The sequence below is a fragment of the Lonchura striata genome, chromosome 13 (genome assembly GCF_046129695.1).
Source record: "Lonchura striata isolate bLonStr1 chromosome 13, bLonStr1.mat, whole genome shotgun sequence".
Taxonomy (NCBI): Eukaryota; Metazoa; Chordata; class Aves; order Passeriformes; family Estrildidae; genus Lonchura; species Lonchura striata.
Window position 1 is genome coordinate 14,813,644 of NC_134615.1, and position 18,779 is coordinate 14,832,422.

At 35.8% G+C, this 18,779-nt stretch overlaps 1 protein-coding gene across 1 annotated transcript in view; it reads left to right on the top strand.

Annotated features, from left to right (window-relative positions):
* Positions 1-18,779, top strand: part of SMPD3 (sphingomyelin phosphodiesterase 3) — a 102,248-nt gene that overhangs the window by 27,400 nt on the left and 56,069 nt on the right. The window lies entirely within an intron of this gene.

Sequence of the window (18,779 nt, forward strand, 5' to 3'; positions counted from 1 at the left end):
AGCCTACATTTTTTGTAGATTTGGTAGTGTCTGTTTTTCGTTCTGCTACTGTAGTTCAAGTATTAGTATATGAATAATCAAATCTGGAGTTGATTTTAAGAAAATCAGACTCTCAGCATTACAAATTCACTTAGTAGTTGGAGGTACATTTATTTTCCTTTAAATAGTTTTGAAGCCTAAGTTTGAGCTTTCAGATAAAAAAATGGAGTTGTTTGGAATTAAGTTGGTAATAAACAGATAGTTTGAGTTTAACCAATTTTCATGGGCTCCAAATGCATGACCTTGAAAAGATTTTGTATTGTAGGTTTTCATCAGCACTAGTAAGCTATTTAGCAGAAACCAACCTCTTCTCTTCCAAAGTCTATTGTGAATTCAAAACTCCTCTCCTTACTGCTGTAAATCTTTTTTTTTTACTCCAGTTCAGTGAGTTACTTAGCAAAAATACACCTCTTCTATTGCAGAGGCAGCTGTCTTTTAATGTTTATTGTGCCTTTTAATTGAGACTCCAGTCCCAGTTTGTGTTAATGTAGCCTTTTCAGGAGGATAAAACACAGAATATAAAGATTTGTGTTAGGTTTTAAAACTTTAAAGGCTTTTTGTGGGTTGAGCAAATTTTGTATTAGGTTTTAAGACTTTACAGGCTTGTTTTGAATGGAGCTAATTCTGCAACTAATTGCATCTAAAGATTCTGTGATGTTAGTTACTGAGAGAGCTCCTTCTTTACTTTCCATTTCTACAAATGAAATGCAAACATTTTGTGTGATTGCTGCCATCTTCCAGAAAATTTGTGCTTCTTTTTGTTTGTGGGGTGATTTGAGTGGTTTTGACCATTTTATATAAGCTTACAGCACTTGAAATCTTTTAGTCACAGTAATAAATGCCTGTGGTAGACTTGATTTCTGTACAGAGTCTGAATAATTGGGGTCTGAACAATGGATGTTGTGTGTATATGTGATTTGATGTACTAATACAATAAATAGTAATAATAATAATAATTATATGCAAGCTAGTGCAGAACTTGGTCTTGCTGAACTAAAGGGAATTAACATGAGGCTATAGAGGAGCCATTTTCCTGTGACTCTTAATTGCATGTTCAGTTGATATTTCAACTAATGTTCTTCCATTGCTTGACTGTGGGAGGGGCATGGCCTCATAAAGGAGCCACAAAATGGGTGACAAAATAGAACCACAGGGACAGGAATGCCTCCATTACAGAGGCTGTGCTTCCTCTGCCCTGTGCTGGCAACGTGACCCCAACTCTTCTGTGAGCTGCATCTGGAAATGCTGCTGGGAGAGGAATGGGCTCTGTAGTTCCAGACTGTTTTCACTCTCTTAATTTCTAGTTGTAGGCTAATTTCACCTGGTACACTTAAAGCTGGGAGAGTACCATTAAATACAGGTTTTGTTAAAAATTACTTTATTTCAAAATTTGCATTCTAACCATGGGATTTTTTTCATTAATTTTTTATATCTATTAGAATTCAAAGAAACTAAGTGGGGAATTGAGGACATTTTTGTATGCCAAAGAAAGTGATTTTAGTGTTACTACTTCTAAGAGAAGAAAAAAAATCTACAGTTAAAAATTTATTGCATATAGAAAACTACATTTGAAGTTGCAAGTAAAGAAGATATTTAAGATTTTGCTCATGGAAAATATAGCACATCCTCCACTACTTAGCTTCATGTGTATAACACACTATTTTACTTGAAGACCTCTGTTGGGGAGGAACAATTTCTCCTAGAGTATACAAATCTTAATATTATTGTCTGGCACACATCCTGCTGAAGGACCTGGGAAGTGTCAGAAGTCTGGTTACTCAGACTGAATTTTTTTCAGTTTTTTGCTTAGTTTGTAAGATCATATAACACGTGCTCTACAGGCATGTCTGTGTATACTATATACCTGCTGACATTTTTTTCTTGCAGAGTCTACCTTCTTGATATAAAGTGATCATATTGACTATAGAAATGTAAATTGAAAAATGGTTGTGAGCTACATTACTGTATTGAAAATACTGCTGTTTTGCAATCTAATCACAAAGGCTTTTCCTTACAAAAAAATAGGACTAATACTTGGATATTTGTTCCATCTTCATTCCTCCCTATAATTTTCCCATGTTTATAAATATGTTGCAGACCAAGAGTTGATTTTTTAAATCAACTTATGTGAGCCTTTCATGGATGACATTCTATTCTCTTAGACTGCAGCTGGCAAATTGGTAAAATGGGTCACAACAGTGGAAAATTGTTCATAGGTCCCAGATATCTGTCTGGTTGGTAATTGGTTAGAAGCCAGTGTGGCACTAAATTTGAGCAGGAACTGCATCATTTTCTTCCATGGCTCCTTCTGAGGAGCAGTCTGAGAACTGAGATGCAGCAGCAGCTGCTGTCCCTGTGGCTCTCAGCACTGAGGGAAGTTCACAGTTCCCTTCAATCTAAACCAGATCAACTGATACATTCTGCTAACAACTTTTTAGCTTGTAGTGACAGCATGTGTAGAGATATTTCCTCTAAAAATCAATCTGAAATGGAAGTCCCTGTTGGGCAGCTGATGCTCTGAATCTTTGCTGTTTCTTTCCTCTTCTGCCCCTGGCTTTACAATGCTGCAGGGAAGGCTCAGAAGCTTGGTCATTTTCCAGCCAGCAGGATGAAGTACCTGCACTGGAGCAGTTCCTTAGCTGTAGTTTCTGAGCCCAAGTTTGGTGTATTCTCTTATTTTACTGTATTAGCTGGAAGCTTTGTTCAGACTTAATAGATGCAGGAAGGACCTTCTCTATATAAAATGTTTCATTATGTAACTTATAAAATAAGTCTTCTATCTATGTGAAATGTAATCATTTCTCAAAATTGGTAGTCACCTTAAAAATTACATACAAAGCATTTTGTTATTTTAACTATGAAATACACAATTGGATTATTTCAGACACATGTGAACCAATTTAAAATAGAAAACTAATAAGTACTTTTCATTAAGTCTGTTGATATTTATTGACTGATAGCTATGTGTGAATACTTATATTTTTAAGGGGAAAAATTCTTTCAGGCTTTCATTTATTAAAAAAGAAGTTTAATAATCTTCATTTGTTTGACTCAGAGGTGGTTCTTTTTATTAGAGATTTGCTGTCTCATTTTTGAAAAGCCCATTGTTTGCTTCTGAAAGGTCCTTAATAGAGCTTTAACAGGAGACTAAATTTGAACAGCTAGAAATATTTGAATAAAAAGTTTGCTCATTCTCACTCTGGGTTGTTTAAATTTTGATCTTTAGAACTGCAAAAAGAAGCTTGAAGATGTCTCCACTCTGCCTCTGCTGCTACTTTAGCCATTGAAATTTTTCTCTACCAGCAAATTCTTGTACATCCTACTGATTATCAACATAATTATTATTTGTTACTCCACATCAGAACTTTACTTCTGAAATTAGATATTAGGAATCTAATTTCTTTTGACTTGTTGGGAGAAAAAAGTTATACGCTTAGATATTTTACACACAGTCTGTTCTGAAAATGTTTTAAGTACTAGGTTATTGTAATTCTTGTAATAACTTCTATTTGATTAAAATTATGTTGACTTATGCCTCAATGACTTTGAGTTATATAAATCTAATTTCTAACAATAGTCTTACTTATGCAGAAACAAGAGAGGACTGAAAGAAACCTTGAAACATCAAGCACCAATCTTACATCCTGTTTAAGCAAGGTTTTTTCACTCCTTTTCAAGGTCTTGTGCAACAGTGCATGAAGAAGCAGGCCCAAGAAACAGGCTGAGTTAATTGGGTCTTTTTCCTGAGGAAACTGTACTTTTGTTTTATTCATACATGTGAAAATAATGGATTAGCACATCAGACCTAGCTAATATTTAAAGGAAGAGTTCCAAACACCCAAGTTCTATCCATGTTTCCTAGTTGGGGACCAGAAATTTGTCACTGCTTAGTAAATTTAATGTGCAGGGAACTCATATGCAGTAAAACAAACTGTATGATTACATTTGTAACCATATCACTAATTCCATGTAATAGAAGAATGGAATTGTGTGCCTGATTGCACATGGGAAGTATAAATTAAAACAAAGTTTACTGCTCCAAATGTTTGACTGTTCACCAGCTGATGTGAGCAGGTGCTTTATGGCTGTGTCTTCCCAGCCTCTGCACAGCTGAGAAAAGCAGCAGTTGCCATTTCCCACCTCAATCCAGTTCCTGCTGAAGAACATTGTAGAAAAGGAAAGAGACCTTCTTGATGATTTTTTTACATACATGGGTTATGTAGAAAATATAGATTAACTGAAAGCAAAACCATTTGCTGAATAGGATTTTTTTCTGTTTATCTCCTGCTTTAAGAAAAAACAATTTTAAACCAAATTATTGAAACATCATAGTTTAATATTCTCAGAATTAAATATTTAGGGCTTTCATTAAATTTTTTTTTTCAGTTAATTTCTGAAGAAAAGTTCTAAAATCAAAACAGAATTATTGAAAATTACTGACTTTGAAATCAAATTAAGACAGAAGGGACAGAGATTTGAAAATTTTCCACTTCTGAGGAAATACTTAAGTATTTTAGACCTTTGGCTGTCCTGATAAAATAATTCCATAGAGAGATTTTTACATGAGGTCACAGAATAGAATCTTGCATATTTTGGACTTCTTTTAAAACCTACACCCAACTGTATTTCCAGATGACTGTGTAGCCATGACAAAGGTGAGATCAATGTCTGCTGAATATATCTAACTTCTGATTGTGGACAATTTATTAGTAGTTAGATCTTATAGGCAGTAATAATTTTGGCCAGAATTGTTGAATCACTTTCTTGGTGCTTTTTTCACTGCATGCTGTCTTCTGAAATCTACAGTGGGGTGTGTTTTTTTGGGGGAAGAATATGTGTGTTTGCTTTCTTTGAGAAATACTGTATTTTTACAAAATTTTAATTATTTTTTGCATTTAATTTCTCCTACAGCTTTCTTCATTCTATATTGTGTACTCTTTTTTTTTTTTTTTTTTTTTTTTTTGGCCTAATTTCTTTTCTTCCTGTTTGTTTTGCTCAATTTTGCTGTTGAAGTTTTCCAAAGATCTTTACAATAGGCACACGATTCTAAACTATTTTTTGTATTTGGGAACCCTAATGTTTGTGTATAGGGGATCATTTCATCTCTCAAAAGTTCACAGACATTGTGGGCCTGGGTTATCAATAATCAGCTCAGCCATACTCACAGTAAAATGTTAAAATTGTATTTTCAGGTGTTGCTTGCATAAAGCCAAATGTAATTACTAGAGAAGTCAGCAGGAAATGGAATTCACTTGCACATGTACCAAGTTCAGACTGACTGCAGTGATGAGCAGCAGGACTCTTGTATGTCCAACTGCTCCCCTGCAGAAAGTCTTAGAATGGTTCTAGAACCCATCATCAAAATTTGTCTTATTATTGCAAAGGTTGAACTTGTCCCATGTAGAAATGTCCTTAAATCATGGCTGGTAGTCCCAAGCTTCCTATTTTCTTTAAAGTCAGATTTGACCAAAATATTAGCAACCAGCATGGCTTTTTCCTTTGCTTAACCACAGGGTACAAATCTCAGGTTTTTAACTGCTGCTAATCTGTTGCTGAATCCCACTGAGGAGAAAAGGTTGCTGCATAATGATTTCCAAATAGTTCTTTAAAATTAGAAAGCAATATTTTTATTGGGAAATTATACAAAGTTCTTCTTGTTCTTCTAATATTTGAGAGGTTTGCATTAGAAATATTTTGTGGAACATTAGTTTGTCATGCTGCAGTAGTCTTCAGGCAGAAATTATGTTCAAGAACCATTAGCTTACTCATGTTTTTCTGAGGAAACACTAAACTGTTGGAGTTGGGAAAGTCACTTGGATTTGTTTTATTTTACAAATCTTTGCAAGAATTTGGTAATGGAATGCATTCTGGAATGTTTACACCAAGTAGCTGTGTAATCTTGATAAAAGTATGTTGCTGGGAGGATGTTTCTTCTTTTCAAGAAAGCTGTTTATAACTCTTGAATCTAGAAAGATTAGTGCATAAAAATTGACTTGTGGAAGCAGAGATATTTATAGGATAAAATGTGTGTTAGTAGCATTGCAGAAGCTTTTCCTTCCTTAAAGTCTTATATAGTCACATTATTATTATGTGTTTATATTTAATCTTCCCTTAGTAGCTGAGTACAGAACTATTTTCTCACCTTTGTTGTGCTGGTATTGCACACCAGGACCTGGTGTGAATATTCACCTGTGTGATTCCGGTTGATGTTGACAGAATAACAGAGCAAACTTTTTTAGGGCCCAGATCTTCAGGGAAGTGAGGAACATGTGTTCCTGACAGACAGGTCTGGGAAGGTGCTGCCTTCTGATGTGGCCAGCACTGGTGGAGTCACAGGGGCCCTCCATGAGGACAGCAGGATGTGGCTGCAGTCAGGGTCTGCAAATCTGAAGTAATTCTCTGCCACTAGGATGAGGGGATGTGCTGCAGTCTTCTGCTGAGAGAAGAGGGTGCTGAGCACAGTGCTGGAAATATCCATATTTGGCTGCTGAATGGGGGAAAGGGAAATGGATGTAGTTTAAAAAAAAAAAAAAGAAAAAGGATCCTGAAACTCCTGACATTAAACATTGTTTAGGAATATGCATATTGAATAGAGTGTGTTTATTTGTGAGATATAAATATTGTAAAAAAATGAAGATTTTAAGCCTTTGGGAAGTCAATGTGTTCAGATATCTGTGGATTTAAAACACATCTGCACATCTGCTGTTAACTTTTTTCTGTTATACAAAATGTTGAATCAGTAAGTGCCTCTGAAAACTGATTTGGAGAATATGTCTTTCTGTCTGGCTGATTCAGAAAGAGGCAGTTCAGAAGCACAATGAAAAGGAGTCATTGTTTTGTCTTATCACTTTTGTGCCATATGTTCATTTACTCAGCTGAAATGGTGACTGTATAAGAATATCCAGTCTTCTCTACAGGATTGTCTGGAACTGTGTAAAGGGTTTCTGACAGGTGTTTGTAGTAACTGTTGAACTTGGAACTCAGTTATACATTTCATGTTGCTTTTGCCACTTTTTTGCAAGAAATTTCAAAAATGATTGGAGCATATTTTGCTTCAGAAATGTTGATTGTAAAGCCTTGGTTACTGCAGTGCATGAATTTGGAATTTCTGAGAAATTCCAAATGGTTTTTCTGGAACCTGATGGTAGAACAAAACCATAGAGCTAAATGTCAGGAATGAGGCACTGATATAAAGTAAAACCTGTCATTACCTGATTACCAAAACCAGCTCTAATAGCCATGTTTTGGCACATACCTTTCTCATGCTTTGCTTAGCAAAGGTAAATATGTACACTCTGAAAATGCCATTGTTGCACAATTCTTTTTCAGCAGAAATCTGCTGTGTTTCCCTTGAAGTTTTCTCTTCAACAGGCATTGCTGAAATTTATGAGAGAATAGTAAATATGTCTCATGTGAATGATAGCAAGGCAAGCATACTGGTGGTAAAAATGTATTTTTTGGGTGAGGTTTATTATTTATTTATTATTGTTATTGTTATTTTGTTATTTTGTATGCTAGTTTTAAGTCTATTGTAACTGGAAAATGCTGAAGTGTGGAATTTCTCCATTTTGGCAGAAATTAGTGGCAGGGCTGAGTGATGCAGCTGGAAGTACAAAACAAATGTAATGCAATTTATTTGGCTTTGGTGACTTGCACTTCTCAGGAAAATCTGAGATGTCTATTATGTGTGACAAATGTGCCGGTGAAGCCAGGCTTGGAAACATAACTTTTAATTACTACAGGGAATACTGTACTTGATTTGTTGGGCAAGATTTGCCAAGAGCATAATGAAAATTGCTTTGTCATTTAATAGATGCTTAAAACATGCAGTGAGCTTGGATGAGATGTGAGGGATCTCTATTAAGGAAGTGGTTACTGTAAACTCCAGTGATGCTAGAATGCTAATACCATCTGCCCCTTTGTCTTCTGACTGTCTTATTTGCAAGATTTCTGTTTGTGTAGTTTTAGTGCTTGAATGTGCAGGGTCTTGTAGCTATAACAGTGTTCTACAATATGGGTGGGGAAATTATTCATGTACCATTTGTCACCTGACTGTACAGCATGATAAAATGTGGTTATTACTATTTTTTTTAGTGCTGATAGTAGTAGAACTGTCTTGTGGAACATTTGATATGTATTTATCAACAGGTGTGCCTAAATCAATGACAGAATCTTCTGCTTATATGGATCCCTTCTGAAGGCTTTACGATTACAAAGCATGTGATGTTTGATCAACTGGTGAGACATATATGCAGGGGATATTTATTAACTTTTATATGGAAAACTCTGAGGCTTGATACTAGATTTTTTTCAAACATTGTTGCTTGTTCTTACAGCACACTGTATAGTGTGCATGGCAGTTACCTGTGTTTTTTCTAACAGCATCTGATACACTATTATGAAGATGCTGCTCAGGAGCCTGAATATTAACAGCCACCACTAAAAGGTCACCTCTTTTTCTTTACTTAAACCTATGTAATTTTTGTTGGTTTTCTAGGAGGGAATTCTCTCATTGCAATTCTAAAATACATTAAGGTTTGGATATTGGTTTCAGTTTAAAATGGAAGAGCAATAATAGAAGGGAGGAGGGAATTTTTGAAGTCTAAATAACTGTCTGTAAAAAGACTGTCGAATTTCCAAAAGAATGGCTTGCAGAGAGGTCAAAAATAATAAATAACAGACTTAATAAAATAAGTACTTAAACAAGATTAAAGCAATAAAATATCTAATGCAAAGGACTGGTGATTTCTTTTAGTCATTCTGGCAGTAATAACGAATTTCTTATGGGAAGTCTTGGTTAGTTTTAGACATTGACATATACTGCTGTTCTTTAGGCAGAATTTGCTGGGTACAGAGAACAAATTAGATTATTTCTGTAAGCTTAGAGGTTTACTAATATCTAACTCACTATACATATTCTGAGTGATTTCACATCTAAGATTCTGTGAAGTGTTCAAATTCTCCAGTGTGAAGAATGAACGAATAAAGTCAGCATTTGTTCCTGAGTGAAAATCACTCTCTCTGTTCTCCAAGTGGCTGATTAAACTGGTATGGGCTATCAACTCCCACAACAAATATTCTTCTTTGAAGCAGAAAGGAGAAAACACCAGGTGCAGGAGAAAATAGGGCTTCTCTTCTTTCTGTGACTGTTAAGTAATGAATGATGACAGACACAGAAACTCAGATACAAAACTGCCATTGCACCTGTTGCTCTCCTGCTGTGGCATTTCAATAGTAGAAATACTATCTAGAAGTGTTTGAGAATAATTTTGGAGTTGTGTGTTTGCCTTGCTATCTCAGGATCCCACAGTATTTACTGTGGCACTTTGTTGTCCATTCTCGGGGATGGACGTCCTGGGAATTCTATTTGAGTCAGTAAATTCTGGAAAAGAGAAGCCCTTTCCAGCATCTTGCACCTGACCTTTCAGAAGCTGAGATTCCAATTTCCTGATCCAGATGGTTGAGGAAATAGAATAAGTCTCTACAGAATCTTTACAGATGCAAACAGTTCATTAATAATTCAAATTGCCTGAATTAAGACAGTCATTCCATTCTTTATTTGGTGTCTGAATTAGTGTAATCCTATTTCCTTTATTTCCTGTAATGCCTTTACCAAATCTTATTTTGATATAGCTTATGATTAGGCCATGCTATGAAATAACATGTGAATGACTTTGGTCATAATAATTTGAGCAGTGATGACTGGAATGTATTTGAAAAGAAATCTTTACATATGAAACTCAGAACAAATAGCTTGTAGCATTACATAATTATGTGCACTCATTTGCAGTTACATCTCAGGGTGACAATCTGGTCTAACAGTAATTTGGATAAGAACTTCCAGACATAACTAGGTCTTCTATTCAGTATATTCTATGCATCAGGTTTTATGTCATTTTGGTGCTGTTTAAATATTAGCTCTTTTAGCATTTAGTTTAAAAATTGTTCATGGTTGTTTTGTCTTAAAAATGAGTAAAGTTATTACTGTTGCAAATGAGCATCTCTTTCACTATGAGGTATTTTGAAATTAATCTTGCACTTCTGTTTTGGGCACTAAAGGTGTCCTCTCTCACACAGAGGGGTGTGAGAATCCTTAAAAATTCTAAGTTACAAAAGGAAGTAGGTGATCCTGTGAATTTAATTTAAATAGAATTTAATAAATTAAAATTTTAAAACTGTTTCTGGCCAAGGGGAACATTATGGAAATGAGTGGTAACACTCAAACTTTATGGGAAAAAAAAATCCAATTTTTTTAAACTCTCACTGTCATATAAGACATGATATGCTTAGATGGCAAGTTCATTCCAAAGCTGCTGTACAGAACTCTGTGTCAGTCAGCCAGAAATGCTGGTTAGCCCAGGCTGTCAAGCCTGGATTCTCACACTACAAGAAATAACAGCCCTGCAGAGTGAGCCTTATGAAGCTGAACTGAGCTGAAGTGCAGGCAAGATGTTCAATCAAGAGGAAAAGCTCTTAAATACTTATTTGAGATCCTGATTGGTTTTTGGCCATACCTGCTTAATCATTTTGCTGCCAATAACCTTTATTAGTGAAAACTGGGCTCTCCAGAAAAGTAGGGATTGTAGGTGCTAATCAGAGCAGGTTTGCATTTTTTTTCCCTGATAGTAAAAATGTAAATGCGCAAAGCTGCTTCAGTTCTTCATCTTGCAAACATTTCTTTGAAACATAGATAATTCCTCTCTCTTCTAGCTTGTTTTAATAAAGGGATTTTCTCTGAGAGGGAAAGAGATGACTGATTTAAAGTATTTACCTTTCTAATAGAGAGGCTCTGTAATGCTCAGCTGCAGAATTGACTTGCAGTTGGTTGTACTTTGGATTCTACAAAATGTAATGGTGAAGAAACAGCATAACATGAAAGGCCCAGATCACCCCTCTCACACCTGCAGCCATTAGAAATTCCATTTTTGCAAACATCAGGCACAAGCTCTCTGAGTGACAAGGCTTTCTGGCTTCTTTTGTCAGGTAGCAACTGTTAGGTTATGTGGACATGAATACAGAAGGATTTCCACATCCAGTAGTCCCACTGATGATGGTCAAAGCATTTTGAATGCTTTTGTGAAAGGTCAGCTTTGTTGGTGAGAATCAAGAAAGGGCAGTGGTTTTAGAGATCTAATGTTAGGGGAGGTGAAGTGGAAGAACTGAGACGTGGGAGGATCTTACAAGCAGCCAAGACACTTCTGTTAATTATATTGCTTTTTAATTTTTTTTTCTAAAAGCTCTAAGGAACTGGAAAAGAATGAAGTTGAGATTTGATTAATGGTTGCCTAGACTGCAGTTTGAAAGAAATTGATAGAGTACTTTGGAAATAGATTTGACTTTTAAAAAAGAAAGATAATCTGTTATTGCTTTATTTCTTACATCATCATCTGGCAAATGAGATACACTTTGAAAGAACAAAACATAGCTGAGATACCAATGTGACAGCACAACTAATTCACAATCACAGAAACTTCCAGAAGTTTCATCAGAATCACGTTCCCTGTTTGTTTCTGCAAGAAGAGGTCACACCACTCCTACATGTGTAGAGAGGCATCATATCCTATGGGTGCCTGCAGTGCCTGGAGTGTCATTCTGTTCAAAAATAAACATTTCCTGAGCACTAAGTAAACTCCTGCATATATAAAAGAGAAAGTTACATAAACCTTTACATTGCCAAGACTACTTAATTCACTCAGTATTTGTCATGGGATATATCATAGTCCCTGGGCATCCCCTTAGCATGTCCACTACAAGCAGTGTCTAATGAATTCATAAGTTATTTGTTATGCACCACGTGACACATACAGACAAGGTTAATCTGCATGCATTGTGATTTTGATTGTTTTTCTGATAGTCTTCTAATAGCTAGTGTTTTGTTTCTCTGCAAGTTATTCTTCTGAGATTAAAAAATGGAAGTATGAGGCATTCTTTTCTTTGTTTTAAAATTTAAACTGCCATTTTTCCTGTATATAAAATTTGATCTACTAAGATCATGACTGTTATTATGATGACTATTTAAACACTTTTCCCAGTTCTGAACATTCTGCTTTTCTACTGAAAATGATAATGAAGATATCAGAGTGAAAATTAAATTTAGCCTGTTCTGTCCTTAACATGACTCTAGTCAGATTGAAAATGTTGTTGATGTATATTTTTTCGTGAAATTGTTTTGAGGAGTATAGACATGTATAACTTTTCTTTATGAGGCTTTTGGGTTTGTTTTTTTGTTTATTGTAGTTGGTTTTGTTGGTTTTTGTTGTTGTTTGTTTTCAGTCCAAGTTGTGCTTCTGCTCTTTCCCCATGTAGGATTGTTGTATTTTCAGACAAACCCCCTCTTCTTTTTTTTCCCCCAAATCACTAGTGCTATCAGTCTAAATTTACCTGATCCTGAAGCTAACAAAAAACTCATATGACTGCTAATAGGAAAAAAAAGAAAGACATAGAGCCTGCAGTTACCATGCCAACACTGTTCCCTGGGGTGCAGCAACACAGAGATGGATGCTGTGAAATTAAGATCTGTGATAGGTAGGAGGTACCTGTGCATGTGACTGTGCACTGCTTGGAGCTTTCATGTACATTGTATTTTACCATTTGTATTTTCAATGGTATGCACTAATCTGGTCTTTATATTGTTCCCTTCACTCTCTGTATGCACATTGCAGTTTCCTATTTTTGTGGAATGAGAGAATTTGGTCTTTCAAAACATAGAGTGTATATAGTACGTTTCATGAAAAATGAATAATAAAATGGGTAAGATTTGATGAAGAAAGAATGGCTTCTGGCTTGAATTCTATCTAGAATTTAATTGTTTCTGTAAAGCAGTTGGAGTGCTACTCTACTCTCCCTTCACATGTGCACACTCTGTTTGTGGGGGCAATATGGGGATAAGCAAAATGCTTCACAGAAGATCCACTAACAAAACTCACACATGAGACTGGTGCAAGACAAAATTTACTTTGTATTTCTCTGCTTTTATGTGATTTTTCCATATTTGCTTACATCTGTTCTTTAGGTATTTGTTAATTATCAAAGACAAACCTCATTTTTCTTAATGTACTTGATGTGTTTACCTAGGGCTGTGTGATTCTATGAAGTTACAGCTTGTTCCTCACTGCATAAGTACTCCTTCCTTAGATTCAAGAAAAGGGTTCTGATCCATATTCTCTCTCCCACTCTGTGCTTTGTAGGTTGATGGGATGACAAGGGATTAGGGAGCATAATTCTTAGTCAATATTTAAGATGGTCATAAATCAATAGGACTTTAATTAGAATTGTATGTTACAATTCTACAATATTGTCCCATTTGAATGTTTTGATTTAGTGACTGCTTTGAAAACCCTTTTTTTATACCTTCACACTACTCTTCTTGAAGCAAAACCTTTCTGAGTTAAACACCTCAATTTTCTTGGTTTTTTCCTGCTGCTTTATTTATTTCTCCATCCTTCACTCACCAATACATGCAAAGCAGAGGCAGAGCTGTTTATAACATGGTGAGCTTGCCAGGTTGGTTTACTTGAAATTTTTTTGAAGATTGTGGATTGGTTATGTAAGCAGAAATTCTGTGGGATATTTTACTGACACTTTTTCAAGTCTCAGAGGTTACTTTGTGCACTAGAAATGCCAGTCTTGAAGACTGAGACCAAAAGCAGCAGAAAGCTCCTCAGCTCCTAAATTTAAAGTCTGTTTAGATTTTTTGTGGGTCATAATAAAGATTACAGTCTTTAACTCAATAGCAGCTAATTAAAAATATTTAAATTGCAATGTTTTTGCATACTGGTTTTTGCTGAGGTCACAAAGCAACAAAGTGTTATTCATGGTAACTGCACTTATATAATGTCCCAATGAGGTTTCCTTCCTTCCAGGCCGCAGCTACACAAGAAATGTTCAGCACAGCTGCAAGTGCACTTTGTCAGTGTTAATAATTAACATTCAAAAAGCAGCTGAAACAAGAACTCAGCCAGAAAGGTAACTAAATATATTACTGTTAGTTATGTGGAAGTATAAAAGGGATTAATATATGTTGCAATGACATTTTAAAAGCTGGTCTGCTACTGAATAGAAACTTACCAAATCAAAATATGTGGTTTGTGGTTTAGATCTACGGGGTGCAGCTATGTATACTGGGGACTTAGAAATTAAAATTAAAAAGTAACTGAGATACTAATGCATCTGAGTTCTGTCAATCAGTGGCTCCTTCTGGGAGGGTTTTTTTGAGGTGGCAGCTAAAGCAGCACATATTGAAACCTTTCTATTGAACCAGGCTCAATGAAGCTGTTCTGGACATCTGCAAGCATCATGTTCATGAGGCTAAAGTATAGAAAGGTGGATGAGAGCAGAAAATCTAATTAGGAGCTGCTGCACAACAGCTGTTACATCAAAACATAGCATAGATACAGGGAAAATACACAGATGAGGGACACTAATTTAGTATAATAAATGTATATTTTGTGTGTGATGCACATAATAGCCTGTCTTGGATATATGTCTGATACAGTCTGTCTTGGACTGCCTCATTTGCACAGTAAACGGCTTCCCTGTCACTCCTATGAAGAAGGAATTCCTTGAGCAATTGAGGCTAGCTCCTCATTTGTCTGCAAAATTTGACTGTGAAAACCATGGGAGTTGTAATTCTGACTTAACAAAGATTTTCATAGCCTCAATCCTTTCCTGTAAGACCTTATGGGTTAATTCATGCTGAAGAGAAGTGTCTGGAGTTATAAGTTACTAAAACTTACTCTTTTCATGTTTTTAAAAAATTCCCTTGAACAGATTATATTTTTCAGATTGTAGCCTGTAGGGGTTATATATTGATCAATGTATAACAGTGATTAAATTTTCCCTTGAAAATATCCATAATCATGTATAAACTTAGCAGAATTTTTCTTGTAAGCAAAAAAGCCTTTATCTCTGGTCTTACATCCTCAGTTTTGGATTTCTCTTGGTCTTTTAGCAACTGAATTGCACAATGCCTAATTCTCCAGTTGGAACTGGAGTGAAACTTCTGTTGCCACACAGAATGACCACTTGACATTATTCTTGAATGCCTGCTGATACCATATTAAAAATAACTGTTATTATGCTTGTGACCCAGTTTGGAGGAAAACTGCTTTTCAAAAAAACTTTCATTTGCTCATGTTAGTTAATGAACTAAGGAGGCCTCAAATGTAACACATTTGTAAAACAATTTGTATAAATTTACTTTCTGCAGAGAGTAATGTCACTTTTGAAGCTATGTTAATGGGAAGAGCCAGGAAACAATGGGACATGGCAGCTACATGAGTCCTGAAATTAAACTGAAATTTTAACCCTAACTAGTGGTTAAAGCAAAGGTTTTTGATTGTGAATCACACAAAATTAGCTCACAGAGGGTCCTTTAATCATGCATTGTCAGGCAGAGCACCTGGAAACATTATTTAAGTGGTAATTCTAAGTATGGCATCTACCTGCCTTGCACTGTACAGGGAATGAGTTTAGGATGCTGATGCATAAGTGAGGCCATGCCTCTGGATTAAACCCATCAGCCTGTCTGAATGAAGAAGTTACCCTCCTGACTGAAAGAGTTCCTCATGAATATTAACTCCCACTGCACTGGGAAAATACAGAGCAGATTACAACATCTAGTTAATAAACAGATGCCTTCTCTTTAGCATGTGTTACCCCTTATCCACTCCCGTTTTTTCAGGATGTTTTCACAGGATTGGCACTTGACTTCTCCTGCAGTGGATTCGTTTGTCACACGAAGAGCAGAAGCCTGGGGTTTGCAGCTGGGTCGTGCTGTGTGCTCGTGTGCTGATCTTCATCTGCTGAGCTTCTGCAGGCTCCAGTCCTGCAAGAGGGACTGCAAAGGGAGACTGTGCATTCCCAAATAAGCCTTGGTTTGCAGGGTGAAAGGGAAAATCACAAAGAGGGGGCTAAAAAGGAGCTGGGCACAGTTGATCCTAATCCAGGGCTGGCAGCAAGGATTATATAAAATATTACCAGCTGTACGACGCTGGCAGTGGGGGTCTCTCCCAGGAATCTCTTTGAATATTTAGTCAGTGCAGCAGAGTTGTGTCATTAGGACTTCCCAAGATGATAGTGAAGTCTGTTGAGTATCCCCATGCAATTCTAAAATCTGAGAATAAAATTGGCCTTGCTTAATTACTGGCCAAGCAAAAAAGCTAGAGTTGAACTGTATATCTGAGGAAAAAAATATTAATTAAGACTTCTATAATATGCTTGTAATTATCATGGGGAAGTAATTCTGAGTTTTGCTATGATGCTGCCTGACGGGGCTCAGTGCTGCTTGCTTCCTTGCTTTTGATATTAGGAAAGCTGGTTGGGTCATCCCTCCTAGCAGACCTTGACAAAATTAAAAATCCCCAAACTGAATATCTTATGCTGATGTTGTTATACTGGTAAAGAAGTAGCTGTACTTAATGAAGCAACCAGTTCTTCAAATTTTTTATTTTTTCCTTTTGAGAGGAATTATCTTAATGCCAGTGCTTAAAATTTCATTTTGTTAATGTTGGTTGTCAGAGTACTTGGAAATTTTATATAATTATCAGTCTTTAATGCTGTTGAACATGTTTAGGTGTGAAGAGCATAGTGACTGTATTAAAAAATTAAAATAATGGTAATGCAACTCATCCTGAAAAAAGGTGATCTACAACAGTCTCAACATAACCCATTGACACACTGGGTAGGTTTGGTCCTAGCATACAAGTATTTCAGTGCGTTTGATAGTGATAGAATTGTTTATAATGTAGATTTATTAAACTGGAATTTCATATAGCAATCTATCAAAATACACATCAATAGCTAAATTAAATATGAATTATTGTAGTGGAGAAAGAGAGAAGAAAATAAATAATGAAAAAATAGTGACAGTAAAAGTAATGTTAAATTTGAATGGGAGAGGTGATGAATTAATGCAGAACACAAAGTGATCAAGTAAGGAGAGGAGCAGTTCAAGTACAATCACATACAGTGTCTCTGCCATAAAAAGAATAACAAATACATAAGAGATGTTATTAGACATTTTCTGCTTTGTTTAGAGATTTTCTAAAACACTTCATCATGAATGCACAGAAACTGAAAGTGACCTTTGCAAAAAAAAAAAAAAAGAGCAACAACATTTGATCTGAAAACTCTCCTCAGAAGGTTCTGTATCAGTGTCTGTTATGGTGTGAACTACCAAGGAGAGCTTCTGCTGTGGGGTTTTTCTCCTTTATGTTACAGTTCTTTTCTCATATTTTATTTTCCTTGAAGCTTATGCCATGCAAGTGTTTGCACAGATGGGCAGTCAGGCATGCAGGGTTCAGTAATAACAAAGAATAATAGCATTTGACCTCTTTTGTCTGTACTGTGATAGCAACATGTATTCCATTAGCACTCTGATTGCAGTGCTCTTGTCAAGATTCCTGGTTTTGGCTGCTGGATTCTAAAAGCATTTAATCAATTGATCTTGGAAAGTGCAGAGCTTTTCCCAAAGTTTTTCCCATACTTGGCTGTCATCAAGTCATCAAGTGAATTTTTTAGCAGTTTGATTCAATCTGTAAGTAGAGGTAAGTGAATCAATAAATGTTTCATGATTTTTATTGAACTAGAGAATCAGGAATATATATGTAAGAGAAATTTCCTCTTTCTGCAATATTTGTTTGTAAAATTAGATTAATAATATAAAGATCTCAATAGGACACTGCATACCATCCTTGCAGTCAGTAACTAAAAGTATATTTTTTATTTTCTGGAGAACTTCCTATGCTGTATGCCCTGCACTTGCTCAATTTTTAAACTTGTGTAAGGATAGGAGGCTTGTACTATGCAAGTCACAGGTTGTTTATTTCTTTGTATTTTAAGAGTGTGTATTTTAAATGTGTGTGTAATAGCACATTTTTTTCATATATAACCATGTGCTTAATTCTACTTACACCATCACCATAATATAAAATATTATAGGAGAACAAATATGATAGGAATAGCCAGTGAATTTTTGAAATTACCAAAATGTGAAAGGCTATTAGTACATGGTGTGAGATCCTAGTTTAAATCTAGAGTTGCAATGTGACTGTTCCATACTTTGCAGCTGGTGCTTATCTGTGTGTCTGACAGCAAAAGCTTGGACTTCACTAACACACACCCTAACAATTTAAGTGTTATTTAGTTTATATATGCATTAACAAAGACCCTTTGCAGTTGGAGTCATTACTTTGCAATCCTTTTAAGGAGAACTGGGAGATTGCTGGTTCTCTGATATTTATCCTGTCCCAGCCTAATAGGGTAAGAGTACTTGGGTAAATGACAGCAAAAGCCTGCTAGCAGCCTTAAATAAGGATCAGCCCAAATATGAACAAAGAAAAAATATTAGAGAAAACCTGTGGCATGTGTATTTTGGGGAACTTTGTTATTAATACCTTTGCTCAGTTTTCTATAGTTTGGGGATAGGAAGTAGGGACCTCCTATCTCTTTAAGTGTCACTGCTTTAGTAAACTCTCACCTCTATCCAAAATGGGGGATTTTGCTTCCTCCTTGCCTATTTCTCTGAGTGATTTTACTGTCTTCTGCTGCATTTTGGAATTGTTTACACTAATATTCTCTGAACAGTGCTGTATACTGGAGAGGTTTGGGTTAAAATTTCCTTAATCCCATAAAGGACAAAAAGCTAACTGACCATGTTGATAGATCAGTGGGGAAAGCAGGGAAAGCAAACAAATCATTAAATAAATTACTGTTGTGGGCTGATACAAGAGGATTTAAAT